Source organism: Dunckerocampus dactyliophorus, chromosome 18 (assembly GCF_027744805.1).
Source record: "Dunckerocampus dactyliophorus isolate RoL2022-P2 chromosome 18, RoL_Ddac_1.1, whole genome shotgun sequence".
Taxonomy (NCBI): domain Eukaryota; kingdom Metazoa; phylum Chordata; class Actinopteri; order Syngnathiformes; family Syngnathidae; genus Dunckerocampus; species Dunckerocampus dactyliophorus.
The window spans coordinates 2409567-2426077 of record NC_072836.1 but is presented as its reverse complement, the minus strand read 5'-3'; the positions used below and the strand labels follow the sequence as shown (position 1 = coordinate 2426077).

General features: G+C 45.6%; 1 protein-coding gene across 11 annotated transcripts in view; it reads right to left on the bottom strand.

Annotated features, from left to right (window-relative positions):
* Window positions 1–16511, bottom strand: part of LOC129171697 (RNA binding protein fox-1 homolog 3-like) — a 328221-nt gene that overhangs the window by 257043 nt on the left and 54667 nt on the right. The window contains exon 3 of one of the 11 annotated variants that reach the window (XM_054760602.1): window positions 6474–6536. The exons of the other annotated variants lie outside the window; for them this stretch is intronic. The gene's annotated coding sequence lies outside the window, so the exon portion shown is untranslated. The remainder of the gene's footprint in view (window positions 1–6473; window positions 6537–16511) is intronic. 11 annotated transcript variants of the gene reach the window in all.

Here is a 16511-nt window from a genome sequence, read left to right as displayed (position 1 = left end):
TGCTGGCACTCACAACTCACTTTGGCCCCATGGCGGGTTATTTAGCACCCGTATTCCATGAAAGCATGGACAGTGAGCCTGCAACGTGTGAGTGCTTGGTTTGGGAACTCCATCCATCCTCCATCCAGACAGTTTAGAAAAACTGAGGTACAATTTGTGATAATTTCACAAAAGCTGACTGGCGTGTATTTCCCTGTACTGTACATATTTACATATATGTGCTCTTGCACAGAGAAAACTAGTTTGTTTGCCCGCATATCAGCTGGTGGAATGGAGCACCCAAACAAAGCATCCCACGTGTTGGTGACTCAGTCGCTGTTTGTTCCTCATTGAGTGATGTTAGGAATGGAATATTTTCCCTCTGCTTTGAACAACACATTTTGAAAACTTGATAACAGAAACATGTCTCAATCACGAGGCCGTCCTGGCCGAGACAAACACACTCTGCTCTCATAGCTATCGTGCACACGCACGCACGCAAACAGTTTGTAAGTATGCCGCCATTTTCATCTCTGTCTGAGGAGCAACTAGTTGTCCAACTGAGACGGGCTGGTGCCTAACATTCTAATAACAAAAAACGGTAAGATTGCACCCACTGTACCTCCTCTCTGACAGAAGCCATAAAAGAAAGCTGAAGAGAGCAGTTCTTCTTCTGAAATCCATTGGACTTCGCTAAACCTTCATTGGGCCGCCAATCGCTCTCTCCAGCGCTGGCATTGCAATTTCCTCCTGTTTGAATTCAAGTGTAAACTGTCCTCGAGACTCCCAGACTCATTTCAAAGCTGAGTGAAATGACCTTTCGTCACCTCAATGAGCATCACCCAGCAAACATTTTGTGTAATCGACCCTTTGTGCTCATTTTTATTGAGTGACACTGTTAAATAACCCACCATGGGGCCAAATGAAGTTGCGAGTGCCAGCTCTTTGATAAAAGGGACTAGAAACAGTAATTGATTCAAGAAAGAACTCGGAGAAAAGTACCAAAAGGGGTGTACGCGTGGCTGATCTCGCCAAGACGTATGGCAAGTCAACGGTAAGTTTCATCCTGAGCAATAGAAACATCCGTAACAGGAGTCTTCAATAAAGAAAAGCATTTGGAAAAAGATGACTAATGAAAAGTGAAGTGCTGCTGTACATGTTAAGAAGTGGCCAACATCCAATTCATGAGTGAAAAGTGGAATCAGCTCATGTGTGCTTATCAGGATTTCGTCCGATGCGTACATAGCGGCTTACCAAAGCGCACGTGTGCACTCGGCCGTGCGCTAACGTCCAAACAAACACGGCCAGCGTTTGTTCTAATCTCACCAGCGTCAACATGACATTTCACAAACGTACAGCGCGGATAAACTACACCTTTTTCTTTTCATAAACTTTTGACATCAGCGTTTCCTCTTTGTTTGGAGGGTCCGGGGAGGGGCAGCCCGGTGTAATGTGATCGCTCCTCCACAGTGACATTTTACCAAACTTTCTTACTAGAAAGCAGGAGAAAGACCGTAAATAATCCACAAAGTCAAAATATGTAATGGATGCAATTGCTCCTCCACGCATGCAGGTGCTAAACGTGAGCAAGACGGACACGGCATGATGTCATGTCAACAAGGTCAAGAAGATGGGCTATTTAGTCAAATAAATGCATCATGTAATGTATAGACCTGTTCTATGTGGAAGTAACCTGGAATGACTTCTATGTACAACATTACATTAACTTGACCTTTATCGGATTGTGGGGGGGTGTCGTTGGAAGGGTGGGGCGCTCCCCTAATATGGTGGGGAAGCACACTGGACGTGGTTAGGATGCTAGGGTCCTGGTGTGTAATTGCACTTGTAAAATGTTTTGTGTCTGTTGTTCCATTTGGTTGGATGACGCTAGCAAACATTACTTTATATTTCTGCTAACACACACATTAGCAGTGTCACACTGACACGCTACGATTATTTGGTTGGATGACGCTAGCAAACATTACTTTATATTTCTGCTAACACACACATTAGCAGTGTCACACTGACACGCTACGATTATTTGGTTGGATGACGCTAGCAAACATTACTTTATATTTCTGCTAACACACACATTAGCGGTGTCACACTGACACGCTACGATTATTTGGTTGGATGACGCTAGCAAACATTACTTTATATTTCTGCTAACACACATATTAGCAGTGTCACACTGACACGCTACGATTATTTGGTTGGATGACGCTAGCAAACATTACTTTATATTTCTGCTAACACACACATTAGCAGTGTCACACTGACACGCTACGATTATTTGGTTGGATGACGCTAGCAAACATTACTTTATATTTCTGCTAACACACACATTAGCAGTGTCACACTGACACGCTACGATTATTTGGTTGGATGACGCTAGCAAACATTACTTTATATTTCTGCTAACACACACATTAGCAGTGTCACACTGACACGCTACGATTATTTGGTTGGATGACGCTAGCAAACATTACTTTATATTTCTGCTAACACACACATTAGCGGTGTCACACTGACACGCTACGATTATTTGGTTGGATGACGCTAGCAAACATTACTTTATATTTCTGCTAACACACACATTAGCAGTGTCACACTGACACGCTACGATTATTTGGTTGGATGACGCTAGCAAACATTACTTTATATTTCTGCTAACACACACATTAGCAGTGTCACACTGACACGCTACGATTATTTGGTTGGATGACGCTAGCAAACATTACTTTATATTTCTGCTAACACACACATTAGCAGTGTCACACTGACACGCTACGATTATTTGGTTGGATGACGCTAGCAAACATTACTTTATATTTCTGCTAACACACACATTAGCAGTGTCACACTGACACGCTACGATTATTTGGTTGGATGACGCTAGCAAACATTACTTTATATTTCTGCTAACACACACATTAGCGGTGTCACACTGACACGCTACGATTATCTGCATACATAACACAAGTCAACAGGTCAAATAGCCTTGGGCGTCTAGGCATGTGAGTCTGACCTTCACCATGTCGGTCACCCCTCTCCTGGTACATGAACGAGCATTTCAGCATGAGGTCAGATCTTTTCTGTAGAAGCCGTCTGCTCACGTATTGATTTGTCTCCTTGCATGCATGTTTTATTCAATTGCACCTCTCGTTATTCTCAAAGAACTTGTCTTGTTTCTCATCTGTTTTGGAGCCAGAAGCAGACTTTCCCGTGACAGGCCCCTCTACTGACATACAATTGGTATTTGCTGCTTGTTAATTAACAGGAACGTGTGAATGCTCAAACAGGAAGTGAGCACGAGGCGTCCTCCAGGCCTGGTCGTCATCGATGAGCAATGGTCGGCCAACATGTGAGCTGTTTTATTCCTTCATTCCGCCAGCCTTTCAAGCTTACGCTTTGTTTGGCAGGCTGCTTTGTCAATTGGCTGGGGGCGGAGCAACGAGGCAGGTGGGCATTAAAGCAGTTTAAGCGACACGCTGACATCGTGTTCGGACGCCACCTGGACCCAGATGTGCCTCGGCGGGCGGTAAATGGCTGCAATGATGGAGGGGAAGTTTCAGCCGCGCCGTATGCCCCAAAGTCCTTGCGCATCTCCTTTTCCCGCTCTGGCGGCGGCCGTGGCGCCCAGCGAGAGACAGAAACAATCAGGCATTGTTGTTGTGTATGAAGCACACGCACAATGAAGCATGCTTTCATTGCTTTGTGTGGACGTTGTTGACGGCTGCCCTTTGCGGCGCACCGCATATTTGCTTCCATGAAACTCATCGCTCGGGAGCCTCGTTTTGTTCGTGCACACAATCGCCGGTTCAGAGCGGAATAAGCCCGCGACACGAGCGTCACGAAGAGAAGACGTGCAATGAGCACAAAAGCCTCGTGCGCTCTCACATTCCATCAACAACAATGGAGGAGGAGTCACAGGGGCGTCGCGCTGCGTAGCGGGGAGCTCTCGGCGCTTCGAGGTTCTTACCTGTCGTAAACTTTTACTGCAGAGAGCGACAGTGACCTTGGCAGAGGTCACAGAGTGGAGCGCGAGGCAGCTTTGAAGGAAACACACTTCATGGAGCGCTAGAACAGGCACCGCAACACACGATCACACTGACCATTAGTGTAGGCATCCATGTAGGCCAGCGGTGTCCACACTGTTCATTTTCAGCTCTCGTTTTTTATTGGCATATTGTGAAAATACGATTATCAATTAGATATGACACTAATTAGCTTCGTCAGCTATAACACATAGCTAAGATGTCTTTCATGCTTTTATTTCCGCTTTTCGCCTGCCTTTCCTGTTTATGCTTTGCAGGCAGCTTTGTCTACTGGCTGGGGGCGGAGCAATAAGGCACAATTGGCAATTGGTCTGATTGATAAAGCCTGCATCCACACAGCACACACTGAAAATGTATGTTTTGCTTATATTCTTGGGTGTCTGGAATGGATGAACTGGGTTTACTTTTCTGGGAAAAATTGCTGCAGTTTTTGTCGGGCTTTTTGGAACAAGGTTTCACTGTACGTCATACATCAGAAGAACATTTGAAATGACATAACTGCTAAAACAGCTCGGGTTCAAACCAGCTTGAATTCTTCTGTCTTTCAGCAAAAAGGTGTTGACATGTAACATGTCACATGGTGCCATGTAAAGTGTGTCATGGCCCAGGTCACGTATCGTAATGTAACATGTCACATGGTGCCATGTAAAGTGTGTCATGGCCCAGGTCACGTATCGTAATGTAACATGTCACATGGTGCCATGTAAAGTGTGTCGTGGCCCAGGTCACGTATCGTAATGTAACATGTCACATGGTGCCATGTAAAGTGTGTCGTGGCCCAGGTCACGTATCGTAATGTAACATGTCACGTAATGTTTACGTTTCACTGAATTCTTCCTTTCAACAAACTGCTTGGTTAGCTTGACGCTAACCCGGTGGGCTGAGCGGACCTAAAAGTAGGCGGTGCCAGCCTGTGTCCTTAGCCCTGCTGAGTGCTCTCCCACGCCCCCGCCCCACCCACCTCCTGTGATGCTGGTGCACTTAAAGGCGCTTTAGATGTGGAATCCATCAGGGCGGGGTGACAAATGAAAACAATGACAAACTGGGACTTTTAATCCAGCAAACAATCGTGGATAGGTCACCTCTCTGATTTCACACGCACTTTCTCACTTTTTCAATCCCATCCTCATCTCCCACAGCTGAGCGCCGGGCCAACAGGGGCTCGTTTCCCAGCGCCAGGCCACCCAGGGGAAATGTAATCCCCTTCCTGTGCCCGGTCCGGCGACTCAGGCTTCCTGATTGGGAGGAGGAGGCCGCCATGCTCTCGTGCACGGCCGTGCATGCGTGAGGCGATCAGCGCACGGCGTGCCGCATAAAGCCAAACAAATGAGCAGCTGAGAGGTGCAGTTACAGTGAGGGGAGCATCAAACACACACACACACACACACACACACACCGCACCCCCCTGTGCTGAACGTGATGGAGAAGGCAGGTTAAGGAAGAGGAAGCCCTGGCTGTCCATTACTCACACACGTCCCGGTGTTTCCAATCCTCCTTCACAATGGGGAGTTGGAGGGATCACACAGCCCACACACAACTGATTAGAGTGGGCTGTAGGATGGAGGTGGGGTTGGGGGGTGGTGGGGCAGCTCACTGGGGGAGAGCCGTATTCCCGTAACCTTTTGCTGCACAGCTTCCTGGTGACCGTCTGAATCTCAGCAACAAGCTTCCATGAGCAGCTGTGATCTTAAAGCACCAAAACAACACCGTCACATTTGTGCATATTTACAAACATCACCACCATAAAAAATCGTGGGAATAGATTTCATCTGTTCCTGGGTCAACCGTCCCCATCATAAAAGCTGAATGAACGATATCGATCACCTTTTTATCCATACCAATACACACTCTTTGAATGCAGTGATCATCACAGGGCTCTGAATTACATCCAGGTCAAAAGATCATAACAGAGGAGAACCAGAGGGAATGGACGTCCCTTCAAACAAAGCTACAGATTGCCAACTTCCTACAATCACAGGAGGTGGAGGTAGATATCAACACCATTGGCACCATTGGCACTATATGGCAGAAACACCACCACACCTGTCATCATTGCTAAGTTCACCAGCAGGGAATTCAAAAGGGAAAGAAGCTGAAAGGTACAAACGTCTACGTGAATGAGCATCTGACTAAACGCAACGCCGACATCGCTAAGAAAGCACGCAACTTGAGGAAGCAGAGAAAGATACAAAGCACTTGGAGCACCGATGGCAAAATCTACATCAAGTTAAATGGAGGACCAGCAGAAGCAAAAATGCTTGGTGTCAAAAATATCAGCGACATGGATACATATGAAACATTGTATCATCACAACTACAAGGCCTAGAAGGCCTCGTCCAGGCCATCTAGTCCAGATGCCTCCTGGTGTTGCGGGCTTGCCCAGCTGGGAGAAGGCCACGGGCAGACCAAGGACACGCTCGAGGGATTATGTCTCACAGCTGTCCTGGGAGGTGTGGGCTTCCCTGCTGAGACTGCTGCGCTCGCAACCCGGACCCGGATCTGTGGAAGAAAATGGAAGGATGGATGTACAGTATTTAAAGTGTTATGTCTCCATGGCTTCTAATGGGATCACATTTTTAAAATAAAAGCCACAAAGACCCGCCCTGCATGACAGGTGTGCTCACTTCCTGCTTCCGACCAATAAAAGCAATAAAATCCATAAGATGACCAGCCGGCTGTGATGTCACTGGGATGTTCTTACATGTAAGTGAGTGCTCGGATTCCTCCGAGGGCCCCCGGCCGATTAATCCGGCAGATTCCGCTTTAATATCCGATGGCGGCAATACATTCTAATGCAGCCTAAAAAGTCGCTCTCCCTGCGGGCTTAAAGCGAGGCCGCTCCTCTCACGGCGTAATTGAAAAAGATGGCTCTGGCCAAGTGTTCCGGTGACGGAGGAATTGGATGGAGAAACGTGTCGGGGATCATCGCGCTACGTATGGATAAACCTGCGGCACTGCCTGTGCCGTGAACGGCGGGAAAACAGAGGAGGGAGGCATTAGCGATTTTATTACTTCTCTAACGGCTTTCTCCATCATTCAGGGATCGCTCTCGCCCATAAAGACCAGCTTCTACAGACACACGCTCGCCTCCGCTCATTACTCATCTTTTCACACAAATTACAACGCAGCCTTGAATAAAACACGACGTGACGCCATCGCGACTTCATCATGCGTGCAATCCGATCAGCGCCTCGTTGTCACGTCATCGGCAAAACTTGGCGTACAATAACTGCTCGTTTGGAACGTCGCTCACGTTGTGATTAGCGGCGGTCTCGTGGCGAAAACTGGACAAGCGGCTGGACCGCCCTGCGAGGTGTGACAGCTTGGATCGGGTGGGAATACGTTTTCAGTAATACTGACGTACAGACGTTGTGATGATGTGTAGTATTCTACACTGGTCACTAGGTGTCAGTGATGTCACATTGATGAGACAACCACCGCTGGAAGTACTGTACGGCACAAGAAGTAGAAAAATACATTTAAAAAAAAGAATCTTCCAATGCTAACGTGTGAGTCTACATTATGTCTTATTTTCTCTTATTGTGTCTACTATATTCAAGATTCAAGATTCAAGAGAGTTTTATTGTCATGTGCATAGTAAAACAGCAGTTCTACTATGCAATGAAAATCTTATTCTGTTCATTCTTCCAAGAAAAGAAAGAAAACACCAATACAAATACAATACAAAACACCAAATACCAATAAATTAAGCAACAACAACAGAAGAGACATTAATACAGATAAATCAATCAATCAATAAATAAATAAATAAAGTGCTATGAGTGTGTGTTGCGTGCGGCGTGTGTGAGTGCTTCGTTGAGAAGCCTGATGGCCTGTGGGTAAAAGCTGTTTGCCAGCCTTGTGGTCCTGGACTTCAAACTCCTGTAGCGTCTGCCTGACGGTAGGAGTGTGAATAATGAGTGTTGTGGATGTGTGCTGTCCTTGATGAGGTTGTGTGTTCTTCGTAGGACTCTAGTTTTATAAATGTCTTGCAGTGAGGGGAGGGCTGCCCCAACAATGTTCTGTGAGGTCTTGATCACCCGCTGGAGTGCCTTCCTATCACGTGTTGTACAGTTACCGTACCAAACAGTGATGGAGGCGGTAAGGACACTTTCCATAGTGCATCTGTAGAAGCAACTATATTGGTGTATAGGAGTATAGGAGTATAGGTGTACACTCCTATATTGGTCATAGGAGTGTAAAGGTGGCTATAGGGGTGTTATTTCATGTCTCGAGGGCTCTAATCATGTTAAAAAGCATATTTAGAAGGTGGTAAACAGGTTTTCTATGCTCTAATTACCAAAATATTCCATTTATAAATAAGGTATCCTGCCTTCACTGACAATTAACAATTACCTGTGATAAACGAGGGATTAGTCTTGATAATCAGAAGTTTGTATGCAGAATGGTGCCAGCAACTCATACAGTGGTTTGTACAGACATACAAATCATTATCAGGTTCTCAGTAGTGTTGCAGTTGGAGGGGGGGGGGGGCCAAGGAGGGGCAAGACTGACGTACAGTATGTTGGGATTCAGTCAGCTGTGCATCCACCTCCAACATGTTTTGCAATCGAACAAATACACAAGAAAAAATGAGAAAAACAGCAAAACACACACGTAGACCCACTCAAATGTTCCATAAAGCATGACTTCCCTGCTGGACTTCTGTCATATGAAAGTTGCTTGTCCGTCACACACGCTCACTCTCCTTTGTAACGAAACCCCACTCTGCTTTGTATCGCAGCCTCATCTTCTCCAAGCTGCTGTGACTCAAGCCTTTGGATTACCGAAATGACTTGGACATCACTGGAAAGTGCAGAGCCTCCAGTTTCAGAAAATCTCAGAATTATTTCAAATGGCTTATTTTTTCGCTGTGGAAAGTTTAAAAATAGCATTGCAAATCAGCTTCGGTGTTAAAAGCTGTTAATAAAAGCATTTGGAAAAGTCCATCCATTCATCTTCTGTGATGCTTATCCTCGCTAGAGTCACGGGGGTATGCTGGAGCCTATCCCAGCTGACTGAGGGAGAGACGTGGGGTACACCCTGGACTGGTCGATGGATGGATGGAATCTGAAAAAGTCATTCTTGGCTGTAGTTTGCTGATGTCTGGCTTAGGTGAATGCGATGGAGACATCTCAAGGGCCACGTTGGTTTGTAGAACTCAAAGCAGCCACAAGGGGGCACCCGTACGAGTCCACCACACCTCAGCCTAACTCATTCTTCCTAAAACCCCGCCCTCTCTTTGACAGTAAACCCCTGCCTTCCTCCTCCCTTCGACACAAAACACCACAAGATCTTTGAAATGTTGCTAGCAAGACATCAAAAAAAGATGCTAACATCTCTCAGGGAGGTGTTCTCTTCTGGAACACAACGTCGACCAGAACACTTTGCCATAGCAAATGCAAAAGCTTCTACCAGGTAGAAGTTCAGTCTTTGTGTGGTCATTATTTTTTGGACGATGGAGTTTAATGTTGGCGTATATGAAGGTCCAGTAGCTGTGATGATCATGTGATACCAGATGAGTTGACATGATGGTCACTTTCACAAGCAGCAAGCCAGCACTGGGCGGCGGACGGAATGACCAAACCTCGTCTCACGAGTGGCTTCATTCCCGCCTTTCAAGTGAGAAGAGTTCGCTCTCGGAACCCTCCGAGCGTTCGCCTGGAAGCGCGAGACGTGTCGGGAGGGTAGGGGAAGAAAACAGTCGGGATTGTGGTGATAAAAAGGGAAAAAGATCAAGTGTGGATAAAAGACATCAGCTTCTCGGTGGGACGAGCAGCGAGCAGAGAGAGGATATGAGGAAGGACGGGCCGTCAACAAAACAAATCTCAGTGTGGGCTCCATAAAAGATGGATGACACTTTGAACGACTCCGAGCGGAGTCGTAGCGCCTCTGCTGCGGTCGCCGCCGCATAAAATCTTATTTTGAAATGAGGTCGTTTGCTTTTTAACACTTTCATCTCAGGCTTGATGTGGTGAATGTCACTTTTACGGCAGTGGCTGCGGGATGGGACATGCAAATCAGGCAACAAAGCCCACATTTAATTATTCAGTAGTTGCTGGTTATTCTGATGTGGAGCAACACCACACGCGTTTGCGAGCCCAAAACAACATTTGGGAGTTTTTATCAGGACAACAGCTGCCACCAGTCACTGTCCTTAGGAACGTGAAATGGACACAACGTCTGTCCTTCCAGCTCCCAGAGGACATTGCCGTACTTCAGCCCTGCACCATCAGGTGGTGAGAATTTTCATAGGAAGATGATGTGATAATGTGATTACGCCTCACAAATGAATCGCAGCTTTCACTAAAACCTGTCAAAACATGACCGCCACGGAACATCGTGTCTTTCTGCTCTCGGGAGGCCTGGACTTGGACAACATGGGTTTGCATCCAACACCGGCTGAGGTCAGAACAGCCTCTCAGGACTCCTGGTCAAATAAGACTATTGACACAGACGGCTGTCTTCCACCAGCACAGCCTTTGTTCGCTTTGTCTGTGTGCTTGTTCCGTGACGCCAGCGGCACAGTGGACCTGACGCTCACAGACCGTACATGAACTCAAGTAGTGTCTCGCGATCACACTTTGCTGTATGCCTGCTACCACAGATAATGCAATCAGAGCTAACAGGAACCCTTCAGTGGCACAACCAGATCCTTGGTTTAACAGCGGTGGGTGACAATATCAATATAATATACACAGTAATCCCTCGTTTATCACAATCAATCGGTTCCAGACCCGACCACAATAGGCGAATATCTGCCAAGTAGGATTCATCATCAATAAATGAAATATTTTCATAGTTATGCATAGAAAGCCTGTTTACAACATTCTAAATAGTTTTTTACTTTATTAGAGCCCTCAAGACATGAAATATCACCCCTATAGTCACCTTTACATTGGTATTACCCAATATAATAGAAAAGGAACCTTAGTGAGGAGTCTAGTGCCCATCTCACCGAACACCGCCACCTAGTGGCCAATGTAGAACACTGTAGCACATTCACAGTTACAATGCTTCTTCTGCCTTGTATTCGTATTTTAGTTCATTTAGTTGGATCATTTAGCAATATTTGTGTTTGAAAATGCTTCATTTAGGCCGAGAATAAGTACAATTTGTTTAAATATGCATTTTTTAAAGTTTTTTTGGAAATGATAGGCCGCATTCAACCGCGAAACAGAGATCATTATATGATATACTACTGTAGTATGATCATGATATTGGCCAATATCAGTTCATATTGGCATCTTTTTTTCTTTTTAACCAGAATGATGAGATCCACACAGCAACAAGCTTGCTGGCTCAGAATGTCCGCGGTGTGGAATTATTTCCCAGGTTGGCCTTTGGATTGTATATATGAAATTTGCAATGAAAGTCGGGGCAATTCTCAAGTAATTTCTGAAGCCACTTGGATCTTCCTTTTAATTTTCATAATCACAACTCCCAAAGCAATGTCTTCTAGTCAGAAATTCCCTCTCCCACACTGTCCGTGCCCGTTTCTTCTAGTTTATTGCCTCCTTCCTGCTCTTTGCACATTGTCTATCCGCAGCTGTGAGAAAATACAGGCTGACCTTTCTTTTTTGCATGAGCTTGTTCTCTGGAGTTCAACATCTTGTAGGTTCCTCACAAATAGGGAAATTAATGACGCTGCAGGGGTGATGCCTGCTGTTGTGTGGCATCACGCGGGACACAGCGCACCATTTTCGGTCAAGAATTTCGTGGCAAGTGAGTAATTTATGCGTAAACAGAAAGCAAACAGTGCACAGACTAGTCTTCAGGCGTGCCATAAACGACAAACTGCAAGACAACGCAATGCACCCCCTCTGAAGGCGTCTTTCTTTAATACTTTGAATCTAATGTTTCCTTCATGTGTGGATTCCGCTGTTTGCATTAGTCCAGTTTCACACTTTGCACTTTACTGTGTTCTTACGGGGGTTTGTGGCACATGGAAATGTGCAGCTTTCCAAATAGGATTGTACTGGAGTCCTGCTTGTGACTTTATGGAGTCTCACCTGTTTTATTGGTGAAGTAGGAGAACATGATTGTCATTTTACTTGATTTTTGCATGAATTAATGTTTCAAATAAACATGCCACTTTTTCTATAGATTGTACTGCTTATTGCAGTATTTGTTTTATTTGGGGGTTTTTGTGAAAGAAGCATCGGGTGTTCAGTCATGACACAAGATGTCACCTGCCATCAATTTGAGGGAAGAGCTGCGGTATCGGCAATGAAGTCCTGGACGATATCGGTATATTGGATATCAGTAAGAAAACCAATATCAAGCATTTGTCCAGTAATGACAGCATTCGCCATTATAATATGAGTAAGACTATAAATACAATGAAAGATAGAGTTGTAAATAGAGTTCCTCGCCGTTGCTGCCAGTCGTGTTCATGCGCGACGCTGCAAGCGTGTCAGTGATGACACATGTAGTCACAATCTGTCTGAGCCCAGCGTGAGATAATTAGAGCAAACGCCTCGCGGCGGCGTGCCAGTTGACGTGTTTTTACCGTGTTTGTCAAGAAGGAGAAAGGACCTTAAGACCGGCTTAGAACCAAGCTGTCTTCTCCAATGCAACTTGTGATTATTTTGACACGAGAGATTAGAGGGACGTGACAAGCCTGCTCCTCGCAGCCATGCAGGCTTGGTAAGTACAGTTGGATGACGCAAGTCCAGAGTCGAGCTAATTCACCTGGATCAGGAGTTTAGAAATGCAGAATACAGCAACTAAAAGTGGATTAACAAAGTATGATCCACAATTCCTCCATTAGGGCTGCACTATTATGGGGAAAAAAAGGTTTAAAAACATGCAATAATGTCACACATTTCTTATGACACAAACCAAAGACGCTTTGTTTTACCCGTCCACACACAAACACCAACAGCCGAAGTTTTAAACTCTCTAGTCTCGCCAGAGTTTCTCCTAAAGCAAATTTTTTGAAGACAAAAAGCTACATTCACACGTGGACGAAACATGTTTTACCCCTCATCAGAGGTCGGGTCACGAGGGCAGCAGCCTAAGCAGGAAAGCCCAGACTTCCATCTCTACGGCTCCTCCGGGCGGAGAGACAGTCTTTCAAACGTGTCCTGGGTCGTCCCCGAGGGCTCCGACCGGTCGGACGTGCCCTGAACACCTCCCCAGGGAGGCGTCCGGGAGGCATCCTGACCAGATGCCCGAACCACCTCATCTGGCTCCTCTCAATGCGAAGGAGCAGCATTTCATTTCAACTCATTTTGGCCGCTCGTGCCCGCCATCTTGTCCTTTCGGTCACGACCCAAAGCTCATGACCATATGTGAGGGTAGGAACGTAGATCCACCGGTAAATTGAGAGCTTTGCCTTTCAGCTCAGCCCCTTCTTCACCACAACGGATCGATGCAGAGTCCGCATCGCACCAAACCGCCTGTCCATCTCACGTCCCATCCTTCCCTCACTCGTGAACAAGACCCCGGGGTACCTAAACTCCTCCACTTGGGGCAGGATCTCATGCCCGACCCGGAGATGGCACTTCTCACCTGGGTGAGAAGCATGGACTTGGAGTCGCAGCCAGGTGTGGAGCAGCTGGAATGACAAATGAAAAATGCGTTTTGAAATATTCGTATTCGTGGGGACATAGCCTTCTACTCCTCATTGTCTTGTTGCGCACTGAAGAAGCGATCATGGTTCCTTCTGTCGTTCTTCACGGTAGGTCCCAGAACGACAGCTCACTTTGTTGGCAGAAATGAATAATAAGACTGAAAATCATCTACAAGGTCAAAAACAAGGCCGGCTTGCTCACTCAATTGTACATTCATGCACATAATAAAGACAAGTCAAAAGAAAAGTCAATTCTTTCATGCAATCGCTCCTCTGGATAGCTGATGAAGACTGACGGCCACCAGCGAGCGAGCCGGAGTCGTTGAAGAGTAGAAAATGGAGGATGGATGTAAGTTTCTGTGATAGAAGCGGTACCACAAGTACTAAGTAGTATTTGTGCAGATACTGTACAGCAGCGCCTCCTCCAAAAGGAGTATACCTTGCCAGGAAGACCAAGGAGACCTTCTGGGGGTCACTAGGAGGTAATTAGTGCTTGAGGCACCACATGACCCGCTCGGTCGGCGCAGCCTGGTCTCCTGTGACAGGTCGGTCAGCGGAGAGTAAATCGCTTAGAGTTCAGCGCAAACAAAGCATTATGCAAAAATGTCCGCAATTAATCACGGAGAGGGCGGTCCCTGTTCTTTATGATTATTAATGGCCTTTGGCGGGCTGCGGGGTCATCTGGCCTGCCTGAAATATTTACGCCATAAACAGCGTGAATGATGGGGGTTGCTGGAAGGGCGTCGCTGGGAAATACACTTTGCTTTATTTTCATCACACCAGCGAGCCAAGAGCATGGAAATGAGACGCTGCCTGGTGGTCACATGACACCACAAGCCATCCAATACGGCCATGATCAGTCGGCGGGTTCAACTCATTAGTGCCGCGTACGACACGGGCGCCTTCATGCTGACCAGACACCGACTCCTCTGATCAATTCCTGTATGTTGTTGCCATGACCACCCAGACGCAAGCTTTTACTAACGCTAACCAAGACCGTCTTTTTTTGTCACAACCACCATCCTGTGGCTTTCATCTTAATGGCATAAGTTCTCATCTAAAGGTCGGTTGGACGAAGGCAGTGGAGTCAATTTTCAACTGAAAAACACGCTAACCGAGGGGTGGGGGGACGCGTGATGTTCCATTCGCCATGCTAAATCTATTCTGTATACTTTGTGTAGCACAAATGTACTTTGAATTGAACAAAGATCATATATTGGTTGAAAGAGCGACATTTACTGAGTGTCGGATTAGCATTTTTTGCTGTTGTGACAAATTTTTCATCTCGTCAGGCTTTCAATAGCAATTTGAAGGCTAAAAAAGCCTGCTAGTGATACAGTCTCTCGCAATTTCGCATTTTTTGCAGTAATTCATGAATGAATAAATGATGGCTGTCTTGTGGTAGACCATGGTCCGTTATCAGTCAAAACACATCGAAATGCAAATGATATGTAGTATCTGTAGTAATGTTACATGGATGAGACAGCCATCCTTATTACACCCTGCCTTGTCCTTGTACAACCAGCCATGGCTGCAGAGTGGAAAAAAGGTTCTCCCATTCCATGTGGAAGTGGTAAATTCGTGGCTTCTTACTTTGTCCTCCTTCTCCACTCCGTTTGAAACCCTTTCTTAGGTTTAGCAGAAATAAATTTGAGGCTAACTGGTTAGCTCGTTAGCTTGTTCGCTTGGTAGCTTGCGGCCGGCTCGAGTCCCTGTAGCATAATAAGGTAAGATATGCCTTTATTAGTCCCACAAAGGGAAATTCCAGGTTTACAGCGGCAAAAGTAGAAAAGCACACAATATCTGACACAAAAGCCCACAAGAGCGGAGAAAGTGCAAAAGTCAAGGTAATATAAACCGAGAAGTTATACGCACTATTTGTATTTTCCTAGCTTCTTCTCTATGAATTCATGGAAGAAATATAGTAAGAAGAGCTGTATGGTAATATGTGACACCCTAAAAAAATATTAAAATAAGATTTCATGGAAAATATATATATATATATATATATATATATATATATATATATATATACACACACACACACACACACACATATATATATATATATATATACACACACACACACACACACACACACACACATACACATACAGGTATATGGTACTGTCATTTCGGGGAAGCCATATCCTGTTGTAGTCACATGACCGTCACAAGACAACCCCTCCAAAACGTAGGGCACATTTGAACACATTTAAAGTGGGTTCTTATGGGTTCCTGTCATTATTGTCACCATGGTAATAAATCAACTGCATCAAGTTTTGCTTCATTTGCATTTTAAACAACAGCTTTGCTCTCTCGCTCTGTCTTTCTCATTGATGGAATGTGAAATAAGTACAGCAAGTTCTGTAAGTTCTGTAACTTGTCTCTAATAATCAAATAATTGCACAGTGAAAATGATGCATTGATTGTCTGCTCCAAGATGTAATATATAATGCAACACTTCCTCATAACCTCTCAACTAATTGTGGTTTATTGACAAGAAGTGAAAGCGCTAATGAAGTCCTTTCCATCTTGCGGGTGTGTTTTTTCCAGCCTTACATGCTGGCCACATGCCTGAAGACATCAAGAGTGTGCTATCATATTAATCAGAGCCCCTCCCCAGCAGAAAGATGGATGTTGTTGACATGAAGACAATCTTTCAGCCGTTTAAAGTGAAAGACGCTGCCAGGAAGACAACATGAAAGACATGGAATGAAACAAGATGTTGGGCTGGATTGAGAACTATTCCCCGACTTCCCTTCTGTTCTATTCCTTCTGAGGGCGTGTCAGCGCTGGTGGAAGTCATCCTTGGAGAGGATCATCAGCAGAGAGGATGCCTCCACCTGCTGTTGTTTGGCCGCCTTGCCAAGCCCGTGCACGGCACGCCAGGCCCC